Genomic DNA, 27,445 nt, shown 5'->3' with positions numbered 1-27,445 from the left:
GTAGTCAAGGTGAGAATGAATAAGTGACAGTAAGACTTTTTTTTACAGTTTCAAAGGTGAGAAAAGATTGGATTATGGAGATAAGGTGCAGATGGCATCAGCGAGTGAGTGAGTAATATATAGGAAATAAAGACAGTGAGCGTGCTGCTTGGGAGTTTGGTTGAATCGCCCAAAGAAATTGTAATATCTGGTATAGGTAGGTTAGGAGAGGGAGGAAACACAAATTTCAGTTTTGGAGGAATTTGGTTTCTAATATAAGGAGAACATAATGGTAGAGACAGTAGACAGGCAATCCCTGGTGTTTTGTATTAATGGAGGTAAGGCGCAGATGGCGTCAGTGAGTGACTTGCAGGATGCGTTTTTTCTCCATTGACTTGCATTAGCGACGCAGTGCGACACATTGCCACACGTCGCAACCGTCGTGCGACGGTTGCGTTGGACCGTCGTCACCAAAAAACGTTGCATGTAACGTTTTTTGGTGCGTCATGTCCAGCATTTCCGACCGCGCATGCGCGGCCGGAACTCCGCCCCCGCCTCCCCGCACCTCACAATGGGGCAGCGGATGCGTTGAAAAACAGCATCCGCTGCCTCCGTTGTGCGGCGCTTGCACAGTATGCGTCGGTGCGCCGCAACGTCGCATTGCGACGTGCAGTGCACGACGCTAATGTGAAAGTAGCCAAAGACAGTGAGTGAACTGCTTGGGAGTTTTGGTTGAACCACCCAAGGAAATTGGAATATCGATATAGGTAGGTTAGGAGAGGGAGGAAACATGTAAATTTCAGTGTTGGAGCAATTTGGTTTCTGATATAAGAATGACATAATGGTAGAGACAGTAGACAGACAATCCCTGGGGTTTTGTATTAAAGTGGGGATGATGTCGGAGAAGATGTGTATAATTGGATGTCATCAGCATATAGATGGTGCTGGAAACCAAATGTGCTGACGATTTGTCCACTAGGGACAGTGTATAGAAAGTAGAGGAGAGGACCTAGGACTGAGCCCTGAGGAACCCCGATAGTAAGGAGAAGATTAGAGGAATAAGAGCCAGCAAATGTTACATTGAAGGAGTGATCTGAGAGGTAGAAGATAGAGGTAGGAGGTTATTTTAAAAATGTAACATAACACATTATTACCGTATTTTTCGGATTATAATGCGTGCGCAGATGGAGTGCTCTGCTTCCCGGGGCTTCAAGAAAATGGCCGCAGGAGACCGCACGTGCGCAGATGGAGATTGCGGCGGCCATTTTCCTGAAGCTGAGATCTAAATCTGCGAACTCGGCTTCAGGAAAATAGCCGCCGCGATCTCCATCTGCGCACGCGCGACCTCCCGCGGCCATTTTCCTGAAGCCCGGGAAGCAGAGCACTTCATCTGTGCATGCCCGGCCTCAGGAAGATGGCCGCCGCCACCGATAAAGCCATGATTCACCCGGCTCTGCTGCTTACCTTGGATACTGGCCCGCTGCATCACCTCACCTTTGGAAGGGACCCTGCTCACGCCATACCGCTCACTGCGCCTCATCATCCCTGCACCTCTGCCGCCGCCACAGCACTGCTGCAACCCTGTTGTGAATTCCGTTCTCGGACTCCCTCCTGTGGTCATGAATGGTACTTTGGTTAGTTCTGCTCTTGGACTCCCTCTGGTGGCTTTGAGCGGAACTGCTGGTCACTGAGGTTGGTTTTGTCAGCTGCTCTCGTTTATTGCTATGCTGGCTTCCCTATTTAACTCCACTCAGATCGTTACTTCATGCCAGGTGTCAATGTTTCAGTTTCAGATCTCTCTTGGACTTCTCGGAGGACCTGTCTACTCCAGCAGAAGCTAAGTCTTTGCTAGTTCATTTGTTGTTACTGCTTCCTGAATATATTTCTTAGTACTGCTAATTTCTAGTCCAGCTTGCTATCATGATATTCCCTTGCTAGCTGGAAGCTCTGGGGTGCAGAGTGGCACCTCCACACCGTGAGTCGGTGTGGGGAGTCTTTTTGCTTACTCTGTGTGGTTTTTTGTAGTCTTTTGTGCTGACCGCATAGTTCCCTTTTGTATCCTCTGACTATTTAGTGAAGTCTGGCCTCCTTTGCTAAAACCTGTTTCATTCCTGTGTTTGTGACTTTCCTCTTAACTCACAGTCAATATATGTGGGGGGCTGCCTTTACCTTTGGGGAATTTCTCTGAGGCAAGGTTAGGCTTCTATTTCTATCTTTAGGGGTAGTTAGCTCTTAGGCTGTGAAGAGGCGTCTAGGGAGAGTTAGGTATGCTCCACGGCTATTTCTAGTGTGTGTGATAGGAGTAGAGTTTGCGGTCAGCAGAGTTCCCACTTTCCCAGAGCTTGTTCCAATTACTAGTTTACTCATCAGGTCATTCCAGGTGCTCCTAACCACCAGGTCCATAACAGTACAGCTGGCCAACAAAGTGTTAATGCATCTCAAAAGAGGGATAAGAGAAGTTCTGAACCCATTTTTTTTTCTTTGCAGTGTGTTTTGTCTCTCTTTTCCCCTTAATCTCTGGGTGGTTCAGGACTCAGGTGTAGATATGGATATTCAAGGTCTGTCCTCTTGTGTGGATCATCTCACTGCAAGAGTACAAAGCATTCAAGATTATGTAGTTCAGAATCCGATGTTAGAGCCTAGAATTCCAATTCCTGATTTGTTTTCTGGGGATAGATCTAAGTTTCTGAATTTCAAAAACAATTGTAAACTGTTTCTTGCTTTGAAACCCCGCTCCTCTGGTGACCCCATTCAGCAAGTAAAAATTATTATTTCTTTGTTGCGTGGCGACCCTCAAGACTGGGTATTCTCCCTTGCGCCAGGAGATCCTGCATTGCTTAATGTAGATGCGTTTTTTCTGGCGCTTGGATTGCTTTATGACGAACCGAATTCAGTGGATCAGGCAGAGAAAATCTTGCTAGCTTTGTGTCAGGGTCAGGATGAAGCAGAGATATATTGTCAGAAGTTTAGAAAATGGTCTGTGCTTACTCAATGGAATGAGTGTGCCCTGGCAGCAATTTTAGAAATGGTCTTTCTGAAGCCCTTAAGGATGTTATGGTGGGATTCCCCACGCCTGCTGGTCTGAATGAATCAATGTCCTTGGCCATCCAAATTGATCGGCGTTTGCGTGAGCGCAAAATTGTGCACCATTTGGCGGTGTCCTCTGAGCAGAGGCCTGAGCTTATGCAATGTGATAGAACTTTGACCAGAACTGAACGGCAAGAACACAGACGTCAGAATAGGCTGTGTTTTTACTGTGGTGACCCCACTCATGCTATCTCTGATTGTCCTAAGCGCACTAAGCGGTTCGCTAGGTCTGTCACCATTGGTACTGTACAGCCTAAATTTCTTTTGTCTGTTACTCTGATTTGCTCTTTGTCATCCTACTCGGTTATGGCATTTGTGGATTCAGGCGCTGCCCTGAATTTGATGGACTTGGAGTTTGCCAGGCGCTGTGGTTTTTTCTTGGAGCCTTTGCAGTATCCTATTCCATTAAGGGGAATTGATGCCACGCCGTTGGCCAAGAATAAACCTCAGTACTGGACTCAGTTGACCATGTGCATGGCTCCTGCACATCAGGAAGATATTCGCTTTTTGGTGTTGCATAATTTGCATGATGTGGTCGTGTTGGGTTTGCCTTGGCTACAGGTTCATAATCCAGTATTGGATTGGAAATCAATGTCTGTGTCTAGTTGGGGTTGTCAAGGGGTACATGGCGATGTGCCGTTGGTGTCAATTTCTGCTTCCACTCCTTCTGAAGTCCCTGAGTTTCTGTCGGATTACCAGGATGTATTTGATGAGCCCAAATCCAGTGTCCTACCCCTCATAGGGATTGTGATTGTGCTATAAATTTGATTCCTGGTAGTAAGTTTCCTAAGGGCCGACTTTTCAATTTATCTGTGCCAGAGCACGCCGCTATGCGGAGTTATATAAAGGAGTCCTTGGAGAAAGGGCATATTCGCCCGTCTTCATCACCGTTGGGAGCAGGGTTCTTTTTTGTGGCCAAGAAGGATGGTTCTCTGAGACCCTGTATAGATTACCGCCTTCTCAGTAAGATCACGGTCAAATTTCAGTACTCTTTGCCTCTGCTGTCTGATTTGTTTGCTCGGATTAAGGGGGCTAGTTGGTTCACCAAGATAGATCTTCGAGGGGCGTATAACCTTGTGCGTATTAAACAGGGTGATGAATGGAAAACAGCATTTAATACGCCCGAGGGCCATTTTGAGTACCTGGTAATGCCATTCGGGCTTTCAAATGCTCCATCTGTGTTTCAGTCCTTTATGCATGACATCTTCCGAAAGTATCTGGATAGATTCATGATTGTATATTTGGATGATATTTTGGTCTTTTCGGATGATTGGGAGTCTCATGTGAAACAGGTCAGAATGGTATTCCAGGTCCTTCGTGCTAATTCCTTGTTTGTGAAGGGGTCTAAATGTCTCTTCGGAGTTCAGAAGGTTTCCTTTTTGGGCTTCATTTTTTCCCCTTCTACTATCGAGATGGACTCTGTTAAAGTTCAGGCCATTTATGATTGGACTCAACCTACATCTGTGAAGAGCCTCCAGAAATTCCTGGGCTTTTCTAATTTTTACCGTCGCTTCATCGCTAATTTTTCTAGTGTGGTTAAACCTTTGACTGATTTGACAAAGAAAGGTGCTGATGTGGTGAATTGGTCCTCTGCGGCCGTTGAGGCTTTTCAGGAGCTGAAGCGTCGTTTTTCTTCGGCCCCTGTGTTGCGTCAGCCAGATGTTTCGCTCCCTTTTCAGGTCGAGGTTGATGCTTCTGAGATTGCAGCAGGGGCTGTTTTGTCTCAAAGAAGTTCTGATGGCTCTGTGATGAAGCCATGTGCCTTCTTTTCTAGAAAGTTTTCACCTGCTGAGCGTAATTATGATTTTGGCAATCGGGAGCTGCTAGCTATGAAGTGGGCATTCGAGGAGTGGCAACATTGGCTTGAGGGAGCCAAGCACCGCGTGGTGGTCTTGACGGATCATAAAATCTGACTTATCTCGAGTCTGCCAAGCGGTTGAATCCTAGACAGGCTCGATGGTCGCTGTTTTTCTCCCGTTTCGATTTTGTGGTCTCATACCTTCCAGGTTCTAAGAATGTGAAGGCGGATGCCCTTTCTAGGAGTTTTGTGCCTGATTCTCCGGGAGTCCCTGAGCCGGCTGGTATTCTCAAAGAGGGGGTAATTCTGTCTGCCATCTCCCCTGTTTTGCGGCGGGTGCTGCAGGATTTTCAGTCTGATAGACCTGACCGTTGTCCAGCGGAGAAACTATTTGTCCCTGATAGATGGACTAGCAGAGTTATTTCTGAGGTTCATTGCTCAGTGTTGGCTGGTCATCCTGGGATTTTTGGTACCAGAGGTTTGGTGGCTAGGTCCTTTTGGTGGCCTTCCTTGTCTCGGGATGTGCGTTCTTTTGTGCAGTCTTGTGGGACTTGTGCTCGGGCTAAGCCCTGCTGTTCTCGTGCCAGTGGGTTGCTTTTGCCCTTGCCAGTCCCGAAAAGGCCTTGGACGCATGTTTCCATGGATTTTATTTCAGATCTTCCTGTCTCTCAAAGGATGTCTGTCATCTGGGTGGTTTGTGATCACTTTTCTAAGATGGTCCATTTGGTACCCTTGCCTAAATTACCTTCCTCCTCTGATTTGGTGCCATTATTTTTTCAACATGTGGTTCGTTTGCATGGCATTCCGGAGAACATTGTGTCGGACAGAGGTTCCCAGTTTGTCTCTAGGTTTTGGCGGTCCTTTTGTGCTAAGATGGGCATTGATTTGTCTTTTTCTTCGGCTTTCCATCCTCAAACAAATGGCCAAACCGAACGAACCAACCAGACTTTGGAAACCTATCTGAGATGCTTTGTTTCTGCTGATCAGGATGATTGGGTGACCTTCTTGCCATTGGCTGAGTTCGCCCTTAATAATCGGGCTAGTTTGGCTACTTTGGTTTCGCCTTTTTTTTGAAATTCTGGTTTTCATCCTCGTTTTTCTTCGGGGCAGGTTGAGCCTTCTGACTGTCCTGGTGTGGATTCTATGGTGGATAGGTTGCAGCAAATTTGGACTCACGTAGTGGACAATCTGACGTTGTCCCAGGAGAAGGCTCAACGTTTCGCTAACCGCCGTCGTTGTGTTGGTCCCCGACTTCGTGTTGGGGATTTGGTTTGGTTGTCTTCTCGTTATGTTCCTATGAAGGTTTCTTCTCCTAAGTTTAAGCCTCGTTTCATTGGTCCTTATAAGATTTCTGAAATTCTCAACCCTGTCTCATTTCGTTTGGTCCTTCCAGCTTCTTTTGCCATCCATAATGTGTTCCATAGGTCGTTGTTGCGGAGGTACGTGGCGCCTATGGTTCCCTCCGTTGATCCTCCTGCCCCGGTGTTGGTTGTGGGGGAGTTGGAGTATGTGGTGGAAAAAATTTTGGATTCTCGTATTTCGAGACGGAAGCTTCAGTAAGTGGAAGGGCTATGGTCAGGAGGATAATTCCTGGGTTGTTGCCTCCGATGTCCACGCTGCCAATTTAGTTAGTGCTTTTCATTTGGCTCATCCTGATCGGCCTGGGGGCCCTGGTGAGGGTTCGGTGACGCCTCCCCAAGGGGGGGGGGTACTGTTGTGAATTCCGTTCTCGGACTCCCTCCTGTGGTCATGAATGCTACTTTGGTTAGTTCTGCTCTTGGACTCCCTCTGGTAGCTTTGAGCGGAACTGCTGGTCACTGAGGTTGGTTTTGTCAGCTGCTCTCGCTTATTGCTATGCTGGCTTCCCTATTTAACTCCACTCAGATCGTTACTTCATGCCAGCTGTCAATGTTTCAGTTTCAGATCTCTCTTGGACTTCTCTAAGGACCTGTCTACTCCAGCAAAAGCTAAGTCTTTGCTAGTTCATTTGTTGTTACTGCTTCCTGAATATATTTCTTAGTACTGCTAATTTCTAGTCCAGCTTGCTATCATGATATTCCCTTGCTAGCTGGAAGCTCTGGGGTGCAGAGTGGCACCTCCACACCGTGAGTCGGTGTGGGGAGTCTTTTTGCTTACTCTGCGTGGTTTTTTGTAGTCTTTTGTGCTGACCGCATAGTTCCCTTTTGTGTCCTCTGACTATTTAGTGAAGTCTGGCCTCCTTTGCTAAAACCTGTTTCATTCCTGTGTTTGTGACTTTCCTCTTAACTCACAGTCAGTATATGTGGGGGGCTGCCATTACCTTTGGGGAATTTCTCTGAGGCAAGGTTAGGCTTCTATTTCTATCTTTAGGGGTAGTTAGCTCTTAGGCTGTGAAGAGGCGTCTAGGGAGAGTTAGGTACGCTCCACGGCTATTTCTAGTGTGTGTGATAGGAGTAGAGTTTGCAGTCAGCAGAGTTCCCACTTTCCCAGAGCTTGTTCCGATTACTAGTTTACTCATCAGGTCATTCCGGGTGCTCCTAACCACCAGGTCCATAACACAACCCCCCCATGGACACCAGGCCGTGGCGTCGCCCACCTAAACAGGAAGGGACCCTGCTCAGGTGCACGCAATATCACCACACCTCTGCCGACACCATGCCTCCTGTTACCCTGCTCTGCCACCGTCAGCCCTCAGGTAAGATACTGTAAATTCGGACAATAAGACGGACCCCCATCTTATAAAAGATATTTTTTTCTGCAATTTTCACCCCAATTTTGGGGTGCGTCTTATGGTCCGAAAAATACGGTACATTTGTTGAAACTAAAATGACACTTCATGTAATTAAGTAAAAGCATGCCAATAATAATAGAAGAGTAGTCTCATGACAGATATTGATGGCAATCACTAGATTTTGCTATCAATGTTCAATCACTTGGGTCCAATTGATATAATCCCTGCCTATTGCTAGGGTTAAGCTGTGCCAATGCAAGGAAAGTGCCACACAGCATTGTCTTTAGTTAGTTATGTTTTTTTCATTTTCTAGAGATGTTCATATAATTCAACTGTTTATCAAGTATACTGTATAATTTCAGAAGCAGCAGATACAGGCTGTTTTGCAAGCTGTTGCCTCCATATGCCTTGTTTGGATGCTTGAGGAAGGCTTCTTTCACGCTGTTCATTTGCCATAGCTTCCAGAATTTAAATCGCTAGCTATATGCCCCCATTCATCCAACAAAGGCCGAAAGTGCTTCTTTTGGCCTCTTTTAGACTTGCTTTGTTTTTTCTGTGTAATAACACAACAGGCTGCTGTTTTAGAAGCATCAAGTAAAGAAAAACATATACTGCCATATACACATCATATGCTTTTAATGAACAATGCAGAACACAATTTTAAAGCAAGTAAATATAGTGTTATATGAATGCCTGTGTCTCCACACAGGACTCAACATTGCATGATGAGGGTTTGTATTGTAGAAGTCAAGGCTTTAGAACTATTATTCTAGGAGAAAAAAATTAGTAAAAAAAAATAATAAATTATGCAGAATTCCCTTTCATAGTGCCATACTGCAGTAAGTTTATTTTTATGAGATGGGAAGGGTCATAAAATCCTGTTCTAAAAGATACTTTTAGAACAATTGTGAAACGTCCACCGTAACAGCTGCATCTAGTTTGTTTTTCAATTTTCCTGTTGCCTTTCTTGTTTATTAGCTGTGACTCCGAGGTCAGAATTAAAACAAATATTTTAATGGCTGCATTTATGATGTTGGCAAGGCGTAGTGCGACAGAGAGCTGTGATCTGGAGTGGACTCGATATGGGTGGTGCGAGGTACACAAGGAACAACCACAGATTTGTGATACGCTTCAGTGGAGGAGTAAGTAAGTCACACAACTGATAAGCATCATGGTGTCTGTGCATTTCAGTTGTAGTAACAGGGCTGACATACTAGGGAATGAGCAAGTGAGGCCAGAATGGCCCCTTAAAGAAATATATCCACTGTAGGATAGAATTATTTAAAAAAAACAAGATCTGCAAATATTTCTATATAATCCATCTCTTAAGTGTTTTTTTCCTGTAGAATATTCTAAAAACCCACAATATACCCATACAATCACACAGGTTTTTTTTCACACCATTTAAAATGGTTTTTCAGTTTTGGAAAACCACTGTCCCCTTGCTGAAGTTTTTAAAAACAGCCCAAAAAACTGAAAACTCTGCTTTTCTCACCCTTCCTGGGTCCATCGCTAGGTCTACACCGCCACTCCCAGGGTCTGTTATTGTCTGCTGCGCTGACATCATTTCAGTGCTCAGCCAATCAGTGAGCGCTAAGATCCTCGTGCTGTCAACATGATGTCAACACTGCAGACAATAAAACACATTAGCAGCAGTAGAAACTTAGCCCTGGACCCAGGGAGGATGAGTAATGAACAATTTATTAAAAATAAAAATAACTGGGAGGGGCAGACAGGAGTTTGCATCCCCTTTTGATAAGATTTGTGAAAATAATGACCAAATCTACAAAACACATTTATGTCGCATGAAATTCTCGTTTCTAGAGCTTGGATTACTTCTGCAAATAGTTAGAATGTCCTATATGTTCCATTTAAATAAAGTTTCTCTACTTTTTAATTCATTTTAAAACATTATACATTAAAGTAGGCAAATATATTGTGACGCTCGTCACTTCTCACGGCCAAGCCGTGAATCAGAGTGGTCAAGGAGTCCAAGGTCAGAGGCACTGTGTGCCAGAGAAGAACTATGCTGAACGCAACAGGCAGGCAAGTTGCAATTACCTGTCTGTTAGTTCTTAGCTACATTTTATGTTTTGTTTTTTTTTAAAGTCCCGGATACCCCTTTAACGTCTGCAGTAAATGTGAATGCTAATGTCTGAGGTCAGAAAGTGGGCTGGCTATATGAAGTCTGGTTGGCATAGTGCAAATTCTAAGTGTCTATATCTTTCCATGCAGACTGTGGATTTATAATTTTAAGGCATTAGATTGGCAATGTTTAGGGAACATGACTTATATATAAGGATTGACAGATTGAAAGCTCTTTCTCGATTCTATGGCTGGGGGTGCATGGCGCTCTTAGTTGGAGCAATTTGTCTGGTTAATTCCAATAATAAATGAGATGGCATGCTAACTATGTATGCGACCCCCTGCAGTCCACATGCAGCTTCTTAGAGGGACAATCTGCACCAGCCACGCAAGATCCAGCAATAGCAGATCTGTGATGCCCTTAGATGTCCTGGGCTGAACGCGCTCTACTCGGAACAGACCAGCGTGTCTACCCTTCGCCAACAGGTGTGGTAACCCGCTGAACTCCATTTGTGATGAGAATCGGGGATTGCAATTCTTCCCTGTGAACGAAGAATTTCCAGTAAGTGAGGGTCATAGGCTCTTGTTTATTAAGTTCCTGCCCTTTGTACACACCGCCCCTCCCTACTACCAAGTGGATGGTTTAGTGAGGTCCTTGGACTGGCCCTGCCGGAGTCCACCAAGACCTTTGCTATGAGCCAAGAAGACGATCAAACTTGACTATTTAGAGGAAGTAAAAGTCACCCGCTGCTGAGCCGTGATACGCCATGAAGGCAGGAAGGGAGGATCTAGTAGTGAGTCCTCCCTGGATGGACTGAACGAGACTGAGGTTAGAAGCAGATACTTGGCAAGTCCCTGCTCGGGGGGGGGGAGACTTTCAGGACCACCACAGAGTCTGAAGTGTTTGATGATGGTGCCAAAAGTTTCTTCTGGAGAGCGCAAACATGAACTGTGTTATTTGTCATAATGTGTTCCTTGCTATATGTCACGCTACGTGAAGAGATGTCACAAGACATCACCTTGAATACAAAAATAAGAATTATTGCATGTATATTGGTTTTCTTATGTTTTGGTGTGACACAAGCTAAAGAAGGACCATTTTCCAGACCTCATCCAGCCTATTAGAGGTTATGGCTGTGTTTTGGTGTGGTGTACAAGCTCTTCCTCATCGTCATCCTCTTTCAGACTGTACATGACGGGAGACATTTCATGAGGTTTATTGACCCTAAATTGGGAGTTCCTCTACCAGATAGAGATTAATGTGAAAACTGCCTTTTATACGATCCGAATAATAAAACTGATCCTTATCATAACCTATGATAGAATAAGATGGATGGCTTTGTACCTGCACACTTTCTTGGCTGGTATGTAAAAACACTGCTGATAGACTGGTGGATGTGTATGATTATCACCATTTTGTTCTAGTTCCTGGAATACAGCCTGGAGTATCAGCTACCCAATTTCAGTGAATTCTGGTCGGATCACTGGATTATTGTTATACAGAAGGTTGCAGTGCACATTTTTAATAATTTTTACACATAATGGCAAAGATTTATTTAAGTTTGTGGTCTTATTCAGCCATCTAAAAAATATTAAAATGCAAAAAATTAGCTGAATTTATAAATGTGTGCAGTTTGCAGTGTTAAACTGTCCTAAAGTTAAAAAAAATGAAACACATTCCTCTTTTGAACGGAGACAGATTTGCAACAAAATGTGTGTTAAATTTCCTGGTATAAAGCTTATTAAAGGGGTTGTCCAGGACTTCTACATTGATGTCCTGTCTTTAGGATCGGTCATCAATATCTGATAGATGGGGGTGTGAACTCCCGCACTCCACCAATCAGCTGTTCCCGCTGCCAGCGGCAGCCAGAGGTGCTCAGTTGCAGAACTGCACAGCAAAGCTCCTTCAACTGTATAGTGGCCGTAGATTGGTACTGCACATCCACCCTTAATTCAAATCAATGGAGGGCAGATGTGTACACGGCCACTATACAGTTGTGGGACTGTGCTGTGCAGCTCTGCAACTGAGCGTTTCCAGCCACCACCGGCATTGGGAACAGCTGAACCGTGGGAGTGCTGGGTCTCGCACCCCCACCTATCAGATATTGATGACCTATCCTAATGATAGTTCATCAATGTAAAAGTCCTAGACAACCCCTTTAAATGTGTCTAAAAGTTGTACTTGATAAAATCATGTGCTAAATATGTGTGTGTTGCAGTCATGGTGATATAATCCTAATTAACTTTATTATTGATGATAATTTGTGTTTTGCTAAAAAGTTATAGATGAAGCAAACGTCAAGCTAGGGAAAGTCAGGCAGAATTAACTGTAATCTGGACAGCATACCTGTACTTCTTAGATTAGCCTTACCATTGTTATTTGGAAGAAAATTACCTTTTTTTCTTCCAATAATTGTGATATCTCATAGTAAATATTTCTTTTTAGGGAAATTTTGATTCCTTCCAGCTGACTATAGTTCATATAAAGCAGCTGTGTTGTGAGAAAACACCACCATGAAACATTTTACTTGTAGAAAATCAGATCTCAGTCACTTCTTTGGCCACTTGGTGACAGTGTCCTACCTATACATGTTTACTCCTATTTATATAGTTGGTTTTGCTATTGCAGCTAATGTAATATGCTTTCTATGTTTTGCACTGAATTTGTCTATAATGATCTGAGAATATGCATTACAGCATAGGCTTCCACTTCTACTGTCTTGTCTCAAGGTTTTACTAACTTGTAAAATACTTTGTCCTTTTTTTTTGGCTATTTCGTACTTTTATAATGCTCTGTTTAAAAAAAACCCGACAACTTTGCTTAGTACGGTAAGTCTTGTGATATGGGAAGTATAGTCCTGTAAATTCAGTGCTTATAATCTTGAAGTTTAATTCCAATAAATATTTTGTAATATGTTTTCCCCGAACATGACAGCTGATGTGATCAGATGTCATGTCCCCCTAACAGCCACTGGTGGAATTACAATCCACATGTGACGGTTAACATGTTAAATGCAGCTGTCAATCTCTGACAGCAGCATTTAACTAGCGCAAACCAGATGAGTCACAAATTTGGCCCATCGGTGCCACTGTCACATGATTGCGGGGCGCCGATGGGTTGACATCACAGCTGGGGGGTCTGTACTTGTCATTGCAGATCTCTTATGAATGCAGGCCCAGCTATGCTACATGTACCACAAGCGATCAAATGATCGCAGCTTCAAGTTTCCTAGGAGATTATTGAAGCCATTAACAAGTATAATTTTTTTTTTTAAATATAAAAGTTCAAATCACCCCCTTTTGTCCCATTCAAAATAAAACAATAAAAAATGCACATATTTGGTATTGCTGTGTTCAGAAATGTCTGATCTATTAAAATATTAAAATAATCATATCAGTAATCAGTATAACGAGGAAAAAAAAATACACCAGAGTTATGTTTTTTTTTGGTTGCTGCAACATTGCAATAACAGACAATGAAAACATCGTTTCTACCCCAACATAGAATCAATAAAAATGTCAGCTAGGTGTGCCAAAATAAGCCTTCACCCAGCCCCAGATCCTGAGAACTGGAGACGATTTTCACTACTTAAATAAAAATAACCTATACATGTTTGCTATCTATAAACTTGTAATGTCCTGGATGATCATAATGACAGGTTAATTTTAGCACTTAGCGAACATTGTAATAATAATAATAATAGTAATAATAATAATAGTAATAATAATTTTAAAAAAATTGTGGAATTGCACTTTTTTTTGCAATTACACTGCATTTGTAATTTTTTTCCCATTTTCCAGTACATGATATGGTAAATTAAATGGGGACATTCAAAAGTACAATTTGTCCCGCAAAAAAAAAGCCCTCACATGTCCATATTGATAGAAAAATAAAGTTATGGCTCTGGGATGACAGGGAGCAAAAAAACAGAAGCGCAAAAGCGCAATGTGGTGAATTTTAGTGTGTTGAGTAAAGCTCCCGACGTACTTGTCAGTGTGGCGTCAAATGTGGCTGTTATTATTATTACTAGAAACAGGCCCGATGCTATTGCATCGAGAGTGAGGTGAAATTAACATACTGCGCGGGAAGAGCACGCAGTTGTGGCTGTTACTGCGACTGCGTGGGAATAACGGAGACGTGTATGTCACTTGTGCAGGCACAAGTGACACTGCCGCTGTGCCTTATGGGATTTGGGGACAGTGGCCGGAAGTCCCAACTGGTGATTATTATGTTAGATGAATCACCGTATATACTCGAGTATAAGCCAACCCGAGTATAAGCCGAGGCACCTACTTTTGCCACGGAAAACTGGGTAAACTTATTTACTCGAGTTTAAGCTGGGTATTTATTGTCCCCTCATCCCTGTCCTGCTATGCATGGCTCTCCCATCCTGTCATGGTATGTGGCTCCCTGTCCTTTCCTGATATATTGCTCCCCCGTCTTGTCCTGGTATGTGGTTCCCCCATCCTGTCCTGGTATCTGGCTCCCCCTGTCCTGGTATATGTGGCTCCCCGTGTTATATGCATGGCTCCCTCAGTCCTCATTGCTCAGCTTCCCCAGTCCCGAATTGCTCAGCTCCCCCTGTCCCGCATGGCTCAGCTCCCTGTCATGAATCCCCAATGGCTAGGGATAGCACAGGATTAGCAAAGTATAATAAATATCGGACGAGCTCTAGGGTGATGGAACCTGGGCTGACCGCTGCCCTACGCCTGACAAACGCAACTAGAGATAGCCAGGGAGCATGCCTACGTTGGTTCTAGACGCCACGCACCAGCCTAAGAGCTAACTAGTACTGCAGAGGAAACAAAGACCTCACTTGCCTCCAGAGGAATTAACCCCAAAGATATAGTTGCCCCCCACATGTATTGACGGTGAAATGAGAGGAAGGCACACACATAGAGATGATGTATATAGCTTTAGCAAATAGAGGCCCGCTGAAAACTAGAAAGCAGAATGACACAAAAGGGGACTGAGCGGTCAGCAAAAAACCCTAATAAAAAAAAAACCATCCTGAGATTACAAGAACCCATGTGCCAACTCATGGCACATGGGGAGAACCTCAGTCCACTAGAGCAACCAGCTAACAAAGACATTCTAAGCAAGCTGGACAAAAAACCAAACAACTGAAAATCAGCACTTAGCTTATCCTGAAAGATCTGGGAGCAGGTAGGCAGGAACCAAACAGAGCACATCTGAACACATTGATAGCCGGCAAGGGAAATGACAGAAAGGCCAGGTAAAATAGGAAACACCCAGCCTCTGATGGACAGATGGAAACCAAAGGCCGCAACCCACCAAAGTCACCCAGTACCAGCAGTAACCACCAGAGGGAGCCCGCAAACAGAATCCACAACAGCTCCCCCAGTCCAGCATTGCTCAGCTCCCCCGGTCCCGCATTGCTCAATTCCCTCGGTCCCGCATTGCTCAATTCCCTCGGTCCGCATGGCTCAGCTCCCCCTTTCCCCTGGTAGTATGCATAGCTCGCATTGCCCCCCTCCCCTTTGTACTCACCCTCCTCGCTCCTGTATCTCTGTTGTCCCGGTGGCTCTCCTCTGCTCAGCGGTCACGTTGTACCGCTCATTATGGTAATGAATATGCTCTCCACGCCTATGGGAGTCGAGACACGTCCATATTCATGACCTTAATGAGCGGTACCACGTGACTGCTCAGCCCAGAAGAGGAGAGCTAACGGCGTTGGGACAAAAGATGCAGCGACAGAGGGTGAGTATGACAGGGAGGGGGGACAATGTGAGCCATTCATACTACCAGGGAAAGGGGGAGCCAAGCCATGCGGGACTGGGGGAGCCGAGCCATGTGGGATTGGGGGAGCCGAGCCTTTCGGCCATGAACTGCGCCTGCGCAAGTGACACTGCCGCGGTGCCTTATGGGTTTCGTGGACAGCGGCCAGAAGTCCCAACTGGCGCTTATTATATAGGATGCTTGTGCCATTATCTTCCACAGTGCTTTAAATACATTATCATCTCCATCTACACCTTCGGCCTGGACAGCTCATAGAATCCCACGGTTTGCAGTATCATCTCTATGCCGATGACATGCAGATCTACCTATCCGGACCTGACCTCAACTCATTACCAAAATCCCACACTGTCTGCTAGCTCGGCCTTCTTTTCTGCTCGTATTCTAAAACTTAACATGGAAAAATAGAATTCATCATCATTCCCATTCTCACTCTACCCCTCTACCAGACCTATCCATCAATGTCAATGGTGCTCACTTTCCCCAGTCCCGCATGCTCGGTGGCTCGGGTGATCCTCGACTCTGCCCTCTCTTTCAAGCCACATATTCAAGCCCTTGCCTCCTCCTGCCATCTCAAACTCAAAAATATTTGACCACAAAACCACTAGAGCATGCCCTTATCATCTCCCGCCTTGACTACTGCAACCTCCTACTCTCTGGCCTCCCCTCTGACACCACTCCAATCCATCCTACACTCTGCTGCCCGACTAATCTACCTGTCTCCCTGCTATTCCCCAGCATCTCCCCTATTCAAAGTTCTTCACTGGCTTCCTATCATCCAGAGACTCCAGTTCAAAACCCTTACTATGACATACAAAGCCATCCTCAACCAGTCTCCTCCATACATCTGTGACATGGTCTCCTGGTAGTTACCTACACGCTGCCTTTGATCCTCACAAGATCTCCTTCTCTACTCCCCTCTCATCTCTTCCTCCCACAACCGCATCCAAGACTTCTCCGGTGCTTCCACCATACTCTGGAACTCTCTACCCCAACACATCAGACTCTCACCTACCATAGAAACATTCAAAAAGAAACTGAAGACTCACCTCTCCCTACAAGCCTACAGCCTGCAGTGATCCTCATCCTACTGAACCACCGCACAACCATCTCTACCCTCTCCTAGTGTATGCTCGCCCATCCCCTGTAGACTATGTGAGCCCTCGTGGGCAGGGTCCTCCCTCCTTCTGTAACTGTTAGTGCCTTGTTTTTTGCTCATGTTTATTGTATTTGCCTATATTTGGCCACTTTTTCACATGTAAAGCGCCATGGAATAAATGGCGCTATAAAAAATGTATAATAATTGTCATCACTGTCCCCATTGGGGCTCACAATCTAGATTTCCTATCAGTATGTCTTTGGAATGTGGGAGGAGATCGGAGAGCCCAGAGGAAACCCACCCAAACACGGGGAGAACATACAAACTCCTTGCAGATGTTCTTGGTGGGATTTGAACCCAGGACGCTAGTGCTGCAAGGCTGCTGTGCTAACTACTGAGCCACCGTGCTCCTCACATCCGAGAAAATCCCGACGTTCTTTTGGCAGGATGTAAAGGTTGATATCCTATTTTTGTGCTTTGGAATAGTGTAGTAGACAACTATAGGACAGTATACAGTTTACAGTGGGATGTCGTGCAGTCTTCTTTTGGAGTTACATGGTAAGTCAGGAGTATTCCCTGGCATGAACATCAAACTGAGGCACAAAACTTTATCTGATTATTGTCTTCTCCTCAGTGCAGCTTACTTGTCTTGGAGCACAATCAGCTCTGTTTTTTAAATAGAACATACCATATGCAGCATATCTTGTTTCAGTTTTCAATGGCATGACATAAAACTCACTGCTAAATCAAAAGTCAATGTTAGTATTGAAATCTCCATTTGGGAGAGAAAGACCATTGAGGACGTTTGACGCTTCAAAGCCCCGGTCTGACTGCACCTCTCCATTTTCAATAGTTAATAGACTTTTCTCAATATTCAAGGCGCTGTCCACCACTGAGACAACTCCATCTCCTCCTCCTCCTCTCCAACTCAGATGTCACGGGGAGACTAGGTGGGCAAGAGCTAATAACCCAGGCCCCTGCAATTTCCCTCAGCCTAGGGAAATCCTGACTGACCCTCTACCTAGAGTTTACACTGATGGTGTGCATGTCTAGGCCTTGACCCTCGCCCTGTCTCCTGTTTCAACCCTAGGCTGAAACCACCGCCCACTACCCAGTGAAAAGATAATACACCAATACCCACAGTTAGCACAGACAAGGATAACAGAAAATATACACCACGCCACAGTCACTCAGGAATCTAATATATAAAGCTGAATGTGTGTATGTATGTATGTATGTATGTGTGTATGTCCGGGATTGGCATCTGAACCGTCGCAGCTACAGCCACAAAATTTTGCACAGTCACACGTCTGGACCCCGAGAGCGTCATAGGCTATGTTTTGAGGTGAAATTTTAACCCCGCGCTTTCCAATTCACCAAACAATTTTGCCCCTATCTACATAATGGGGAAAAAGTGAAAGGAAAAGTGTTGGAGGCGTCGCAGCTACAGGCACAAAATTTTGCACAGTCACACGTGTGGACCCTGAGAGCGTCAAAGCTATGTTGTGAGGTGAAATTTTAACCCCGCACTTTCCAATTCACCAAACAATTTTGCCCCTATCTACATAATGGGGAAAAAATGAAAGGAAAAGTGTTGGAGGCAAATTAACAGCTGCCAGATGTGAACAAGGGGGACATAAAGAATGAGAGCGATGGCGCCAAAGAGTATATACTGTACAGTTGCTAAGGTGGGGCCCCAACATGGGATAATCACCACACCACCACGGGGATATGAACACACACACAAAATGCGCCACACACTACCACGTGCTCGAACACATATACCACCCTCAGCGCACATTTCACCACACATACACCAACCTCGCCACATAAAAGTAGAAACACAAAAGTCGCCGCTCAAAACTCGACACGCGCAAAACTCTCCACATGCAAAACTCGCCACACGTGCAAAACTCACCTCATGGAAAACTCGCCACACGCAAAACTTGCACACGCAGAAAAATTGCTACACGCAGAAAAATTGCCACATGCACAAAAGTTGCAACACATGCAAAAGTTGCCTCACACAAAACTTGCACATACTCAAAAGGCACCACACATAAAACTCGCCACGTGCAAAACTCGCCATGCGCAAAACTTGCTGCACACAACTTGCTACACTAACCTGTCATATGCAACTCGACACACAAAAAGTTGCTACACGCATGTCGCCACACAAAACTCATCTCACAAAAGTCCCTACATGCATGTCGCCACACGCAACTCAACACACACAACTTGACACACGAAACTCGCCCTAAAACACACACAAGTCTGGTATTATCCTTCAAAAATAAAAATCTGATTAATAAGCAGACAAACTACAAGAGTGTCATGATCCCAATGGCAGGGTATTAAACACATAACACGGGCAAAAACAGGACGAGCTCTAGGGTGATGGAACCTGAGCTGACCGCGATCCTGAACCTCAACACTCAACTAACAGCAGCCGGGGAACGTTCCTGGGGGGACTCTAGACGTCTCGCGCCAGCCGGAGATCTAGCTACCCCTATCAGAAGAATCACAGACCTATCTTGCCTCCAGAGAAATATTCCCACAGAAATAGCAGCCCCCCACATATAATGCCGGTGAAATGAGAGGAAGGCACAAACGTAGTTATGAAAACAGATTCAGCAAAATGAGGCCCGCTTAAGCTAGATAGCAGAGGATACAAAAGGTGAACTGCGCGGTCAGCTTAAAACCCTTCAAAATACCATCCTGAAATTACTTGAACTCATGTGCCAACTCATGGTACATGAGTGGTAATTTCAGCCCACTAGAGCAACCAGCAGCAGAGAATTACATATCTGCAAGCTGGACAAAAAACATGAAAGCAAACATGAAACAGGGAAATCCAGACTTAGCTTGTCTTGAAGGCCTAGGAGCAGGTAGCAAAGGTAACAGAGACACACTGATACATTGATAGCCGGCAAGGGAATGACAGGAAGGCCAGGTTAAATAGGAAACACCCAGCCTCTGATGGACAGGTGGAAACCAGAGACCGCAACCCACCAAAGTCACCCAGTACCAGTTGTAACCACCAGAGGGAGCCCAAAAACAGAATCCACAACAGTACCCCCCCCTTGAGGAGGGGTCACCGAACCCTCACGAGAACCCCCAGGGCGATCAGGATGAGCTCTATGGAAGGCGCGGACCAAATCAGTCGCATGAACATCAGAGGCGACCACCCAGGAATTATCCTCCTGACCATAACCCTTCCACTTAACCAAATACTGGAGTTTACGTCTGGAAACACGAGAATCCAAGATCTTCTCAGCAACATACTCCAATTCTCCCTCCACCAGCACCGGAGCAGGAGGCTCAACCGAAGGAACATGGGCACCTCATACCTCCGCAATAACGACCGATGGAACACATTATGAATAGCAAACGATGCTGGGAGATCCAAACGAAAAGATACAGGGTTAAGAATCTCCAAGATCTTATAAGGACCGATGAACCGAGGCTTGAACTTAGGAGAAGAGACCTTCATAGGGACAAAACGAGAAGACAACCACACCAAGTCCCCAACAAGAAGTCGGGGACCCACGCGGCGACGGCGATTAGCAAACTGCTGAGCCTTCTCCTGAGACAACTTCAAATTGTCCACCACCTGATTCCAAATCTGATGTAGCCTGTCCACCACCACGTCCACTCCAGGACAATCCGAAGGCTCCACCTGACCAGAGGAAAAACGTGGATGAAACCTCGAATTACAAAAGAAAGGAGAAACCAAAGTAGCAGAACTAGCCCGATTATTAAGGGCAAATTCGGCCAGTGGCAAAAAGGCAACCCAGTCATCTTGATCAGCAGAAACAAAACACCTTAAATAAGTTTCCAAGGTCTGATTAGTTCGCTCCGTCTGGCCATTCGTCTGAGGATGGAATGCAGACGAGAGAGACAAATTAATGCCCATCTTAGCACAAAACGTCCGCCAAAATCTAGACACAAACTGGGATCCCCTGTCAGAAACGATATTCTCCGGAATCCCATGCAAACGAACCACGTTCTGAAAAAATAAAGGGACCAACTCAGAGGAGGAAGGCAACTTAGGCAAGGGTACCAAATGAACCATCTTAGAAAAGCGGTCACACACAACCCAGATAACGGACATTTTCTGTGAGACAGGGAGATCTGAAATAAAATCCATGGAAATGTGCGTCCAAGGCCTCTTCGGGATAGGCAAGGATAACAACAACCCACTGGCCCGAGAACAGCAAGGCTTAGCCCGAGCACACACTTCACAAGACTGCACAAAGGTGCGCACATCCCTTGACAAGGAAGGCCACCAAAAAGACCTGGCCACCAAGTCTCTAGTACCAAATATTCCAGGATGACCAGCCAACACAGAAGAATGGACCTCGGAGATGACTCTACTGGTCCAATCATCCGGAACAAACAGTCTTTCTGGTGGACAACGATCAGGTTTATCCGCCTGAAACTCCTGCAATGCACGTCGCAAGTCTGGGGAGACGGCGGACAATATTGCCCCCTCCCTAAGGATACCAGTAGGCCCATAGTCTCCAGGAGAGTCAGGCACAAAACTCCTGGAAAGAGCATCTGCCTTCACATTCTTTGAACCTGGCAGGTATGAAACCACAAAATTGAAACGAGAAAAAAACAACGACCAACGAGCCTGTCTAGGATTCAGACGCCTGGCAGACTCAAGGTAAATCAGATTTTTGTGATCAGTCAAGACCACCACATGATGTCTAGCACCCTCAAGCCAATGACGCCACTCCTCAAATGCCCACTTCATGGCCAAAAGCTCCCGATTACCCACATCATAATTGCGCTCGGCGGGTGAGAACTTTCTAGAAAAGAACGCACATGGCTTCATCACCGAGCCATCGGAACTTCTCTGTGACAAAACCGCCCCCGCTCCAATCTCAGAAGCATCAACCTCAACTTGAAAAGGAAGTGAAACATCTGGTTGACATAACACAGGAGCAGAAGAAAACCGGCGCTTAAGTTCCTGAAAGGCCTCCACAGCCGTAGGAGACCAATTAGCAACATCAGCACCCTTTTTAGTCAAATCAGTCAAAGGTTTAACAACACTGGAAAAATTAGTAATGAACCGACGATAAAAATTAGCAAAACCCAAGAACTTCTGAAGACTCTTAACAGATGTAGGTTGTGTCCAGTCACAAATCGCCTGAACCTTGACGGGATCCATCTCAATAGTAGAAGGAGAAAAAATGTACCCCAAAAAAGAAATCTTCTGGACTCCGAAGAGACATTTTGAGCCCTTCACAAACAGAGAATTGGCCCGCAGGACTTGAAACACCTTCCTGACCTGTAGAACATGAGACTCCCAGTCATCAGAAAACACCAAAATATCATCCAAATACACAATCATAAACTTATCCAGATATTCACGGAAAATATTGTGCATAAAGGACTGAAAGACTGAAGGAGCATTAGAAAGTCCAAAAGGCATTACCAAATACTCAAAATGGCCCTCAGGCGTATTAAATGCGGTTTTCCACTCATCACCCTGCTTTATCCGCACAAGATTATACGCACCGCGAAGATCTATCTTAGTGAACCACCTAGCCCCCTTAATGCGAGCAAACAAATCAGTCAATAATGGCAATGGATACTGATATTTGACTGTAATCTTATTCAGAAGGCGATAATCTATACAAGGCCTCAGGGAACCATCTTTTTTTGCCACGAAAAAAAAACCTGCTCCCAGAGGGGACGAAGATGGACGAATATGTCCCTTTTCCAAGGACTCCTTAATATAATTCCGCATAGCAGTATGCTCTGGCACTGGCAGATTAAATAAACGACCCTTAGGGAACTTACTGCCAGGAATTAATTCTATAGCACAGTCGCAATCCCTATGAGGAGGGAGCGAATTGAGCTTAGGCTCCTCAAAAACATCCCGATAGTCAGACAAAAACGCAGGGACCTCAGAAGGAGTAGATGAAGCGATTGAAATCAGAGGTGCATCATCATGAACCCCCTGACGTCCCCAGCTTAACACAGACATTGTATTCCAATCCAGGACTGGATTATGAGTTTGTAACCATGGCAGCCCAAGCACTAGTACATCATGTAAATTATACAGTACAAGGAAGCGAATCACCTCCTGATGAGCGGGAGTCATGCGCATGGTCACTTGTGTCCAGTACTGCGGTTTATTCATAGCCAATGGTGTAGAGTCAATTCCCTTCAAAGGAATAGGAACTTCCAGAGGCTCCAGACTAAAACCGCAGCGTTTGGCAAATGACCAATCCATAAGACTCAGGGCAGCGCCCGAATCCACATAGGCATCGACGGAAATGGATGACAGTGAACAAATCAGAGTTACAGACAAAATGAACTTAGACTGCAGAGTACTAATGGCAAAAGATTTATCAACCTTTTTTGTGCGTTTAGAGCATGCTGATATAACATGAGCTGAATCACCACAATAAAAACACAATCCATTTTTCCGCCTATAATTTTGCCGTTCACTTCTGGACTGAATTCTATCACATTGCATAGTCTCAGGTGCCTGTTCAGAAGACACCGCCAACTGGTGCACAGGTTTGCGCTCCCGTAAACGCCGATCAATCTGAATGGCCATAGCCATAGACTCATTCAGACCTGTAGGCGCAGGGAACCCCACCATAATATCCTTAATGGCCTCAGAAAGACCATCTCTGAAGTTTGCAGCCAGGGCGCACTCATTCCACTGAGTAAGCACCGACCATTTCCGAAATTTTTTACAATATACTTCCGCTTCATCATGCCCCTGAGAGAGGGCTAATAAAGCCTTTTCAGCCTGAATCTCCAGGTTAGGTTCCTCATAGAGCAATCCCAGTGCCAGAAAAAACGCATCCACACTGAGCAATGCAGGATTCCCTGGTGCCAATGCAAATGCCCAATTCTGAGGGTCACCCCGCAGGAAAGATATTACAAACTTGACCTGCTGAGCAGGGTCTCCAGAGGAGCGAGATTTCAAAGAAAGAAACAATTTGCAATTGTTCCTGAAATTCAGGAAGGTAGATCTATCTCCAGAAAAAAACTCTGGAATAGGAATTCTAGGTTCAGACATAGGAGTGCGAACAACAAAATCCTGTATGTTTTGAACTTTTGCAGCAAGATTATTCAGGCTGGAAGCCAAACTCTTGACATCCATGTTAAACAGCTAAGGTCAGAGCCATTCAAGGGTTAAGAGGAGGTAAGAAGCAGCTAGACAGCAATTAAGGGCTAGGCAGCAAAACTCTGAGGGAAAAAAAAATAAAAAATTTCCCTTCAACACTTCTTTTTCTCCTGCTTCAGCCCAAACAATTAACACTTTGTGGGCCGGCTATACTGTCATGATCCCAATGGCAGGGAATTAAACACATAACACGGGCAAAAACAGGACGAGCTCTAGGGTGATGGAACCTGAGCTGACCGCGATCCTGAACCTCAACACTCAACTAACAGCAGCCGGGGAACATTCCTGGGGGGACTCTAGACGTCTCGCGCCAGCCGGAGATCTAGCTACCCCTATCAGAAGAATCACAGACCTATCTTGCCTCCAGAGAAATATTCCCACAGAAATAGCAGCCCCCCACATATAATGACAGTGAAATGAGAGGAAGGCACAAACGTAGTTATGAAAACAGATTCAGCAAAATGAGGCCCGCTTAAGCTAGATAGCAGAGGATACAAAAGGTGAACTGCGCGGTCAGCTTAAAACCCTTCAAAATACCATCCTGAAATTACTTGAACTCATGTGCCAACTCATGGTACATGAGTGGTAATTTCAGCCCACTAGAGCAACCAGCAGCAGAGAATTACATATCTGCAAGCTGGACAAAAAACATGAAAGCAAACATGAAACAGGGAAATCCAGACTTAGCTTGTCTTGAAGGCCTAGGAGCAGGTAGCAAAGGTAACAGAGACACACTGATACATTGATAGCCGGCAAGGGAATGACAGGAAGGCCAGGTTAAATAGGAAACACCCAGCCTCTGATGGACAGGTGGAGACCAGAGATCGCAACCCACCAAAGTCACCCAGTACCAGTTGTAACCACCAGAGGGAGCCCAAAAACAGAATCCACAACACAAGAGCAACAAATGTACCATATAGGAATCCGGCAGCTGTCAGTCACATGACCAGTCTATTATGTGTATGTGTGAGCTAATATATACTGCCAGGGGGTGGGCTTACTGTTGGCTGGGGATTTATCAGGCTGCCATTTTAGCTTACAAATACTGAGGTAAAAATACTAAAAATACTGACCAAATAACGTGTGAACGAGGGCTAATACAGGAGGAGATGACATACAGATATATACTATATACAGGAGGAGATGACACACAGGTATATACTATTTACAGGGGAGATGACACACAGGTATATACTATATACAGGAGGAGATGACACACAGATATATACTATATACAGGAGAGATGACACACAGGTATATACTATATAGAGGAGGAGATGACATACAGGTACATACTACATACAGGAGGAGATGACATACAGGTATATACTATATACAGGAGGAGATGACACACAGGTATATACTATATACAGGAGCAGATTACCTACAGGTATATAGTATATACAGGAGGAGATGACATACAGGTATATGCTATGTATAGGAGGAGATGACATACAGGTATATACTATATACAGGAGGAGATGACACACAGATATATACTATATATAGGTGAGATGACACACACTTATATACTATATACAGGAGATTACATACAGGTATATCTAATATATAAAGCTGAATGTGTGTATGTGTGTATGTCTGGGATTGGCATCTGCACCGTCGCAGCTACAGCCACAAAATTTTGCACAGTCACACGTCTGGACCCCGAGAGCATCATAGGCTATGTTGTGAGGTGAAATTTTAACCCCGCGCATTCCAATTCACCAAACAATTTTGCCCCTATCTACATAATGGGGAAAAAGTGAAGGGAAAAGTGTTGGAGGAAAATTGACAGCTGCCAGATGTGAACAATGAGGACTTAAAGAATGAGAGCGATGGCGCCAAAGAGTATATACCGTACAGTTGCTAAGGTGGGGCCCCGACATGGGATACTCACCACACACGGGGATATGAACACAAACACAAAATGCGCCACACACTACCACGTGCTTGAACACATATACGACTCTCAGCACACATTTCACCACACACACACACACCAACCTCGCCACATAAAAGTCGAAACACAAAAGTCACCACTCAAAACTCGCAACGCGCAAAACTCGCCATATGCAAAACTAGGCTCACTCAAAACTCGCCACACGTGCAAAACTCACCTCATGGAAAACTCACCTCATGCAAAACTTGCACACACAGAAAAATTGCCACATGTACAATAGTTGCCTCACACAAAACTTGCACATACTCAAAACGCACCACACATAAAACTCGCCACGCGCAAAACTCGCCATGCACAAATCTTGCTGCACACAACTTGCTACACTAACCTGTCACATGCAACTCGACACACAAAATGTTGCTACACGCATGTCGCCACACAAAACTCATCTCACAAAAGTCGCTACATGCATGTCGCCACACGCAACTCAACACACACAACTTGACACATGAAACTCGCCCTAAAACACACACAAGTCTGGTATTATCCTTCAAAAATAAAAATCTGATTAATAAGTAGACAAACTACAAGAGCAACAAATGTACCATATAGGAAATACGGCAGCTGTTAGTCACATGACCTGTCTATTATGTGTATGTGTGAGCTAATATATACTGCCAGGGGGGAGGGCTTCCTGTTGGCTGGGGATTTATCAGGCTGCCAACAGCAACCAATCACAGCTCAGCTTCTATTTTGCTACAGTTAATTAACCTGAGCTCTGATTGGTTAATATAGGCAACAAAGACATTCTCAGTATAACAAAGCTAATATATGTTGTGAAATTCTTCTATTAGCTTAGTTTTTGCCTTTTAATAATTACATTTCTATCTATTTGTTTTGTGGTTTTTGCGTGCAGAATAAATTTTTGTTAACACATTCTATTTTGCTAACAGCAGTCATTAACCCGGGCGAAGCCGGGTAGTACAGCTAGTACACTATAAATGCGCAGGGCAAAATAAATACAAATATAGGAAGGAGTAAATAAGACAAAGGGAAATACACCACCAGCAACGATACTCCAACTACTAGCTCACCACTCCAGACCGAGATAACAGAGCACAAGACAGAAGCTATAATCGGCGACGCCCAATGTTCAGGAGAACTATTTAAAGGCAATGGGCATGGCCCAGTTTCCAATCCGAGCATCAGGTAAATTAACCCCGGACCAGCTAGATAAAATCTAGCCGACGCCAATGAGCACATAGTGGTCAAAAGCGGAATTACCGCTGTCTGTCGAACGACCTGGTCTGAACAGCGTCCGACATGACATCAGATCTTCCTTACTTGACCTATCTATCGCAATTAACGACATCATGCTTTCCCCCGTACCGGAAGTCCGCTGTCTCGGAATAACCTTTGACTCTGCCCTGTCCTTCAAACCGCACATCCAAGCTCTGTCCACCTGCTGTCGCCTCCAGCTCAAAAATATCTCCAGAATCCGTCCTTTCCTCAACTGTCAATTTACTAAAATGCTTGTGCATGCCCTCATCATCTCCCGCCTTGACTACTGCAACATCCTTTTCTGTGGCCTCCCTGGTAACACCCTTGCACCTCTCCAGTCCATCCTTAACTCTGCTGCCGGACTAATTCATCTCTCTCCTCGCTACTCCTCCGCTTTCCCCCTCTGCAAATCTCTTCACTGGCTCCCATTCCCTCAGTGTATCCAGTTCAAATTACTATTACTGACCTACAAAGCCATCCATAACCTGTATCCTCCATATATCTCTGAACTAATCTCCCAGTATCTTCCCTCACGTAATCTCCGGTCCTCCCAAGACCTTCTCTCTTCCACACTTATTCGCTCCTCATCCAA

At 45.0% G+C, this 27,445-nt stretch overlaps 1 protein-coding gene and 1 pseudogene across 10 annotated transcripts in view; both read left to right on the top strand.

Moving 5' to 3' along the window:
* BCAS3 (BCAS3 microtubule associated cell migration factor) overlaps positions 1-27,445 on the top strand; it is a 1,590,540-nt gene that overhangs the window by 465,710 nt on the left and 1,097,385 nt on the right. The window lies entirely within an intron of this gene.
* On the top strand, positions 8,657-11,201 carry LOC143817546 (phosphatidylserine synthase 2 pseudogene; annotated as a pseudogene).

Source organism: Ranitomeya variabilis, chromosome 3 (assembly GCF_051348905.1).
Source record: "Ranitomeya variabilis isolate aRanVar5 chromosome 3, aRanVar5.hap1, whole genome shotgun sequence".
Taxonomy (NCBI): Eukaryota; Metazoa; Chordata; class Amphibia; order Anura; family Dendrobatidae; genus Ranitomeya; species Ranitomeya variabilis.
This window is presented reverse-complemented; position numbering and strand designations above follow the sequence as displayed.